This window comes from Myotis davidii, unplaced genomic scaffold (genome assembly GCF_000327345.1).
Source record: "Myotis davidii unplaced genomic scaffold, ASM32734v1 scaffold833, whole genome shotgun sequence".
NCBI lineage: Eukaryota > Metazoa > Chordata > Mammalia > Chiroptera > Vespertilionidae > Myotis > Myotis davidii.
Window position 1 is genome coordinate 283,636 of NW_006284849.1, and position 7,222 is coordinate 290,857.

The window sequence follows — 7,222 nt, forward strand, 5'->3', positions numbered from 1 at the left end:
GGTAGATAAAAATAATTCTGGTCACTCCAAGCTTCAGGGCATGGAACAGGATAAATTATAGCTGATAATGACAACCTCCTAACATATCACAGTGTTATCCCATAGCATGAAAATAATGCATTCAAAATAAATATGACAAGGACAAAACACACTCACTATAGGTAGGGATTCTCTGTAAATATGTTTCATTAAGAAGAAAACTGCCCTAGCCGGTTTGGCTCAGTGGATAGAGCATTGGCCCATGGGCTGAAGAATCCCAGGGTTCTATTCCAGTCAAGGGCATGTACCTCAGTTGCAGGTTTGAACCTGATCCCCAGCCCTGGTCAGAGTGCATGCAAAAGATAACCAAATGATGTGTCTCTCTCACATTGATGTTTTTCTCTGTCTCTCCCTCCCTTCCACTCTCTCTAAAAATCAATGGAAAAATACCCAAAAAAACAAGTGATATCCATTTTCATAAATAATTTTATATTTTATTGTGATTTGATTCTACATAGTGTCCTTTTAAAATATTAAATCATAAACATTTACAAAATTAATAAAACTTGCATTAATTTTTAAAATATGAATTAATCGTCTCTCAAGATGTATGAAAACTTGGTACAACCTCTAACGTTTTAGACAATAAAAACAAATAAAGTTTTCATTTCCGAAGGAGCCTCAGAAAAAAATGGAAAGTTTTATTTGATGACTGTTTTTTCTGAATATACATTTGGTTGCTCTAAGAGACACTTATTATTTTATAGACTAGTACAAGGAGCAGCTACTTAACCTTACACGTAAACAGCTTACACAATTTGAGGTCATATCTATTCAGGTAACAGATATCATATTTTCACTTGGATAGAAAATATTCTACAGTGTAAACGTGTCAAGATAGTCTGAATAATTTAAATCTTTGTAACTCAGACAAACCTTGCCAGTAACACAACATATTTGTTTTTAAGTACTGTTTTGTGGAACATGCTATGTAGGCAATTGAAAGATGGTAATCACTTTGGGGGGATTCCAGTTTAAAAGACAATTTTGTTTTCTGTGCTTCAATGCTGTAAAGCAAAAATTCTATACAATTTGTAATAGAATTGTTTTTAACACATACCATTTTTTAAAATCTCTATAGTATATTTATCCCTTAAACGAATGCCATTTGAAAAAGAACGCAAGTTCAATGTTATTTCCTTTCATTGTAACATATTACCCAAATAAGAAAGGAAAAGGACTAGTGGGTTTCTACAATAAACACTATAGCCTGTCCGCTACAGTGCTTTCAATCTTTAATGCACATATGAATCTACTGGAAAAATCTTGTTAAAATGTGGATCCTGAATCAGTAAGTCTGGGGAGAGTCAAATATTCTGAATTTCTAACCACCTTCCCAATGATACTTTCAGATGCTCCTGGTCCCAGGATTTCAGGTGGAGTAGCCATCATTTATGATTAAAAGGTCCATGGTGGGGGTGGTGGAGAGAGCGGGAGTATTAAATGAGATACCAGGCAACTGACAAAAAGTGTTATAACTTGCCCTTGACAGGTATGTATATTGATCTAGTAATTTTTGTTCTGTGAGTGGTTGCTTGTTTGTTTTGTTTTTTAATTATTTGATTATTAGGAATAAATAAAAAAAATCATTTTTGTCTGGTAAGCAATAATTAGGTTAAGTTGTACATGAGGTTCGGTGAGTGAATGTATAAGCCATCTTTTTTAATAGCCTCAAACTAAATATAGAAGTAAATGTACTAAGCGAGAAGAAAGAAGATACTAAGGTTAACTATAGGAAGATATAAACCCAACAGGAATTACAAAGGTCTGTTTTATACTATCCAGGAGAGTCAGACAGAGACAGACACAGGACTAGAGAGCTTATGTGCTATTGTGTGAGAGCAGAGACAAACTGGAAGTCACAAAGTCTAGTTCAGCTGGAGCAAATAAAATTGCGACAGACTCAAATATTTTGCCAGTAAGTGCTGGTTTAGTGGTATGGTTTTGTTTAAAAAAATACTGAATAACAATGGAGGCTGAAAAGGAAACTATTTGCTTGTCAAAATACTTTAAAATCACTTTCATTCTTCTGTGAGCCTTTTATGTTATGAAAGAGAATTTCCAGGATTTCTTTTTCTGCATAATCATTACCAAACCCATTAATTTATCAAGTTTGACTTCAAATATTCCTGTTTGGTTATTTTACACATAAAAGATACTAACTTCTAGGGAGGGAATTAGAGCTCAAGTTTATAAACTGAATTGATAGAAGGCATGATATTCCTTCACTAAAAAGGAATGGATTTCAAGGCATATTTTATTGATCTGACATGCTCTTCTTAAACTGATGGCTGTGGTTCTCAAGCTTTCAAGATAAAGAAGTGGTTCCAATCAGTAGGTCTCCTTCCCCAGTGGATAAAATAGTTCTCATCCATGTGATCAATCATTGCTTTTGTAATTGTTCATTCTCACCTGAGAATATTTTTCCACTGATTTCCAGAGAGAGTGGAAGGGAGGGGGAGAGACAGAGAGAGAGAGAAATATCAATGTGAGAGAGACACATGGATTGGTTGCCTCCCACATGAGCTCCAACCAGGGCTGGGGATCAAGCCTGCAACCCAGGCATGTGCCCTTGACTGGAATCGAACCCTGGACCTTTTATTCCACAGGCCAATGCTCTATACACTGAGCCAAACTAGCTAGGACCAATCATAGCATTTTAATCAATATAAAAATCACAAGATTATTGACCATTAGGGGGGAAATATCTCTATTAAGGACAAATAGCTTCCAAGAAATACTATCATGAGAATAATATCCTATATAATAAAGGGGTAATATGCAAATAGACCTACTGGCAGAACTGAGCAACCAATCAAAGCATAATATGCTAATGATATGCTAAGGCTTCTCTACCACTCGCTATGATGTGCACTGACCACCAGGGGACAGACAGGAGACTGGTCAACCAGTCGCTATGACATGCACTGACCAACAGGGGGCAGATGCTCCAACAGTAGGTTAGCTTGCTGCTGGGGTCCGGCCTATCAGGACAGAGCAAGAGGGGCCGCACACACCCTGGAGCCCTCCCACGGTCCCCCTCATGGCTGGTGAGAGCTGCTGCAGAAGTGCCAGCCTCTCCCTATCAGGACTGATTGGGCGCAAGCCCATGGCAGGCACAGTGGGGCCGGGATGAGCGGGAACGGCAGTAGGTGCTGCAGGCAGCATTGGACTGTGGGTTTTGGCCCAATCCCTGCAGGCCACCTAGAGGGACCCCACCCGAGCATGAATTCTTGCACCAGACCTCTAGTAATGAAATAAGACTTAATCTTGGATACATCTTGCCAGCTAAGACATTGTTAGCCTATAGCAGTGGTCGGCAAACTGCGGCTCGCGAAGCCTATAGGATACATCCAGCTCTCAGTTTTCTGAAAGCAGACGCCAAGATGAAGCTTTGTGTAAAAGTGGTTTATTAGGAAGTCTTTTCAGTGGAGAAACAAGCAAACAATGAAAAAAATTATAGGTAAGTAGAAAGAAGTGGGGAAAGGGGAGAAGGGGGCCTCCCAAAAGTGAATATATCAAGCAAGGTTCCATAGAGGGTAACTCTGAATTAGTGTCAAAGTTACTGTCCTCTGGCCTGGCCGGCATGGCTCAGTGGTTGAGCGTTGACCTATGAACCAGGAGGTCATGGTTCCATTCCTGGTCAGGCACATGCCCAGGTTGCAGGCTCGATCCCCAGTGGGGGACATGAAGGAGGCAGCCGATCAATGATTCTCTCTCATCATTGATGTTCCTATCTCTCTCTCCCTCTTCCTTCCTCTCTGAAATCAATAAAAAAGTATTTTTTAAAAGTTACCTTTCTCTGGACACAGTATAAATCACACCTAGAGGTGTCTCAACCAGAGGACAAAAAAGCTGGAGTATTTATACTCCTGAGACCAGCCAGGCAGCCTTCGGTAGTTAAGGACCAAGCCTCAGGGGTCATAAGTTACCAGGAACTTTTGGCTCTTTCAGTTCAGGTAAAGCAGTTCTGTGGCCTGAGGGGAGTTTTCAGACAAACACAGGTTGTGGGGAGCGGGGAGAGGAGTGAATGCAAAGTGGGAAACCCCCTGCACACAAATAGTAAAGGGCTGGATAGGGTAGGAGCAGGACACAGACTGAATAGGCTTTCCTTCCTAAGTATCCAAAACAAGATCATAAGAGAAATGCTTTTTAAAAATTTAATCTTCATTTAAAGGACACTGCATCCTATGAAATTCCACATAGAAATAAGAAACCCATTGAGAGGCGGCATTTCATACAGTGTGTACAGTTTGGAACTGTTCAAATATAGTTTGTTGTTACAATAACAAATTACATTTAAAAACGGTTCTTAGTAAAGAAACAGTAAGACAAACCTGTATGAAACATAGTACATAACAAACAAATTTATGCCTCAGCTGTACAATCTAACAGTTAAAATTCCCAGGAGTGCCATCCTTCAAAGGTAGTTTCTGGCATAACATTTTGATCTTCCTCTTCCTCTACAGAGAAATCCTTCTCTATCAATTTCTTAAAATATATTTTGTATTGTTGATAGTATTATAGATATCCCCCTGCCCCCGCATTTACCTACCTCCTCCCAGCCCCTACCCACCCCCCAGGTCTTCACTACCCTATTGCCTGTGTCCATGGGTTTCGTTATCAATTTAATTTATTTTTTAATTTTTATTGATTTCAGAGAGGAAGGGAGACGGAGAGAGAGATAGAAACACCAATGATGAGAGAGAATCATTGACTGGATGCCTCCTGCATGCCCCCAACTGGGGATCAAGGCTGCAACCTGGTCATGTGCCCTTGACTGGAATTGAACCTGGGACCCTTCAGTCCACAGGCTGACACTGTATCCACTGAGCCAAACCAGCTAGGGCTCTTTATCAATTTTAATGAAGCTTTGTACACAGACTTGTTTTCATGGTTTTGTAGAGCATCCATTTTGACCAAACCTCCAAATTCTTCCATCACTGTATGCACTAAGTTTTTCAGTTTCACCAAGTTTCTCAGTAGCCTGAAAGATCTTTGAAATGGCATCCAGAATAACCAGAATAATTTTGGTATCTTTCGTAGTTAAGAAGTTCATCAGTTCTATTATGCCACGATGAACGAGGTATACAATCTGTTCAACTGTTTCACCACTGTAGAATTGGCCACAGCCCATACAGCTTCCTTTTGTGTCTTAAAGTCTGCCTTAGAAAGAACAACATTGAGGAATGGGACTAATCCATGATTCACAACTTGCTATATCCGGTCCTGGAGACCAGCTGTGATGTTTGACATTGTCCATGTAGCCTCCTTCTGAATATTAGTTCTGGAGTTCATTAGCAGGCTGGGAAAGACGGCAAGTGCTCCCGCATATATTAAACCCTGAGTCTATTTATCTGCCTCAGTGAGATTATTTCCTATGGCCTTAGTGCAGGAGTCACGATTGGCAATTCAGAAGCTCTTAGAAGCCTCACAATTTGGGGCACAACTCCTGCTTTCATGACCATTTCAATCATTCATTTGAATGATCAGTAAGGTAGGAAATGGCCCAGCAGCTATCTGCTAGTATCTATGGATCCTCATCATGTAGGAGACAAACTAAAGTAGGAAGAATCTGCTCAATAACATCTAATGGGGGTGAAAGATTCTTGTTGCGATAGAGGTTTAAAAGTGTCCAGGTAAAATGACATAAGTAACTGCCGGGGCTGTACAGCAGCCCCTGGATGATGGATGAGCGGATTACTCAGACACAGTTTGACTGTGAAAGAGAGGGCTAAGGGGCCCCTGGCTCTAGCAGCCAGAGCAGCCTCGATTGCCTGCCTCGTTAGCCTTTATTGGAATTTTTATCTTTAGATACAATCAGTAGGGTGAGTAATCTTGGGAGGACACATGTGATTACATTGTCCTCTAGGCAAGAGCACCCATGGATTAAGCATAAGGATTCCAGTAAACACCCAGGGGTCTGCACATGCACAGACTTGTTTGGAAAGGTCAAGGAATAATTAGGGGTGCCGCCTTCAGCACTCTCCTAAATCTCCCCTAAGTTGGAATTCTGATAAACAGGGCAGGCGGCCTTCCACACACTTCCCTTTTCTCAGAATGTCCTCCTTACAAACTTTTCAACCAAGTCTCATGCTCCCCAACAAGTAACCACGTTACGTAAGTAAAGATGAAAAGATGACATCCCAGGAACTACAAGAAAAGCCAATAGTGGGTCAGCTGCAGCATATATGATAACCAAGTCTCTCAAAACTGAACCATCACCTGCAATGTTTCCCAGATCCCATGTGGCTTGTTCACTGCTGTGAGCCTGGGGAGATGCCAACAGAGAAATGAATGCTGGGATAGCACCTCCATCTACTACAGCCTTGGTCTGTTCCGATGCCCTGGAAGCAATGCTAGCTAGGGCCCAAGCAGATTCCAACTGGATGGGACTACAATCAATTCTGCCCAAGAAGGACACACAGTCTGGAATCAAACTAGCCTGGATTATGTTGTCTATGGGTGACTGTTTTTCTCTAGAAAGTAGTTACCTCATAGCCTGAATAGCTTGGAGCTGGCTTTCCAAATCGTTGCTATTTTTGCCTTCAACCATGTCCTCAACAGAGCAATTTACAGTGCCCTGTTGTTGCGGTTTTCCTGCCATGGAGAAGTAGCATCATCAGGAAATGAGCTGACATTTCTCCTTTGAGCATCTGGTCACCCTTCTTAGCTTTCCTCAGCTCCACATTAATTTCTGAACTGGCTTTCCCCTTGTTCTTGGATCTGTTAAGGCGGGCAGCTGGTGAATTAACATTCTCTTTGGTGGACATGGTTAGGAGACAAAGGGAGAAAGCTATACAGTCAGCTCAGGCTTTCATGGGAGACAGTGAGGAACCCACTGTCTACAGTTCCGCTGCTCTGAAAATATTCACTACTAATCAACCTGAAGATGGTATCAAAAATGCTTATTTTTTAAAATAAGAAAATATATTTCAGTATGGAGAACAGACATAGGTTAATATAATCAAGACATATAAAGATCCTACAAAACAATTTTTTAAAATTTTTTATTTTTTAATATATTTTATTGATTTTTTACAGAGAAGAAGGGAGAGGGATAGAGAGTTAGAAACATCAATGAGAGAGAAACACCAATCAGCTGCCTCCTGCACACTCCCTAGTGGGGATGTGCCCACAACCAAGGCACATGCCCTTGACTGGAATCGAACCTGGGACCCTG

At 40.8% G+C, this 7,222-nt stretch overlaps 2 pseudogenes; one reads left to right on the forward strand and one right to left on the reverse strand.

Annotated features, from left to right (window-relative positions):
- Nucleotides 1-4,434: 4,434 nt before the first annotated feature.
- LOC102764493 lies at nucleotides 4,435-6,812 on the reverse strand (annotated as a pseudogene).
- Nucleotides 6,811-7,222, forward strand: part of LOC102764779 — a 63,302-nt pseudogene continuing 62,890 nt past the window's right edge.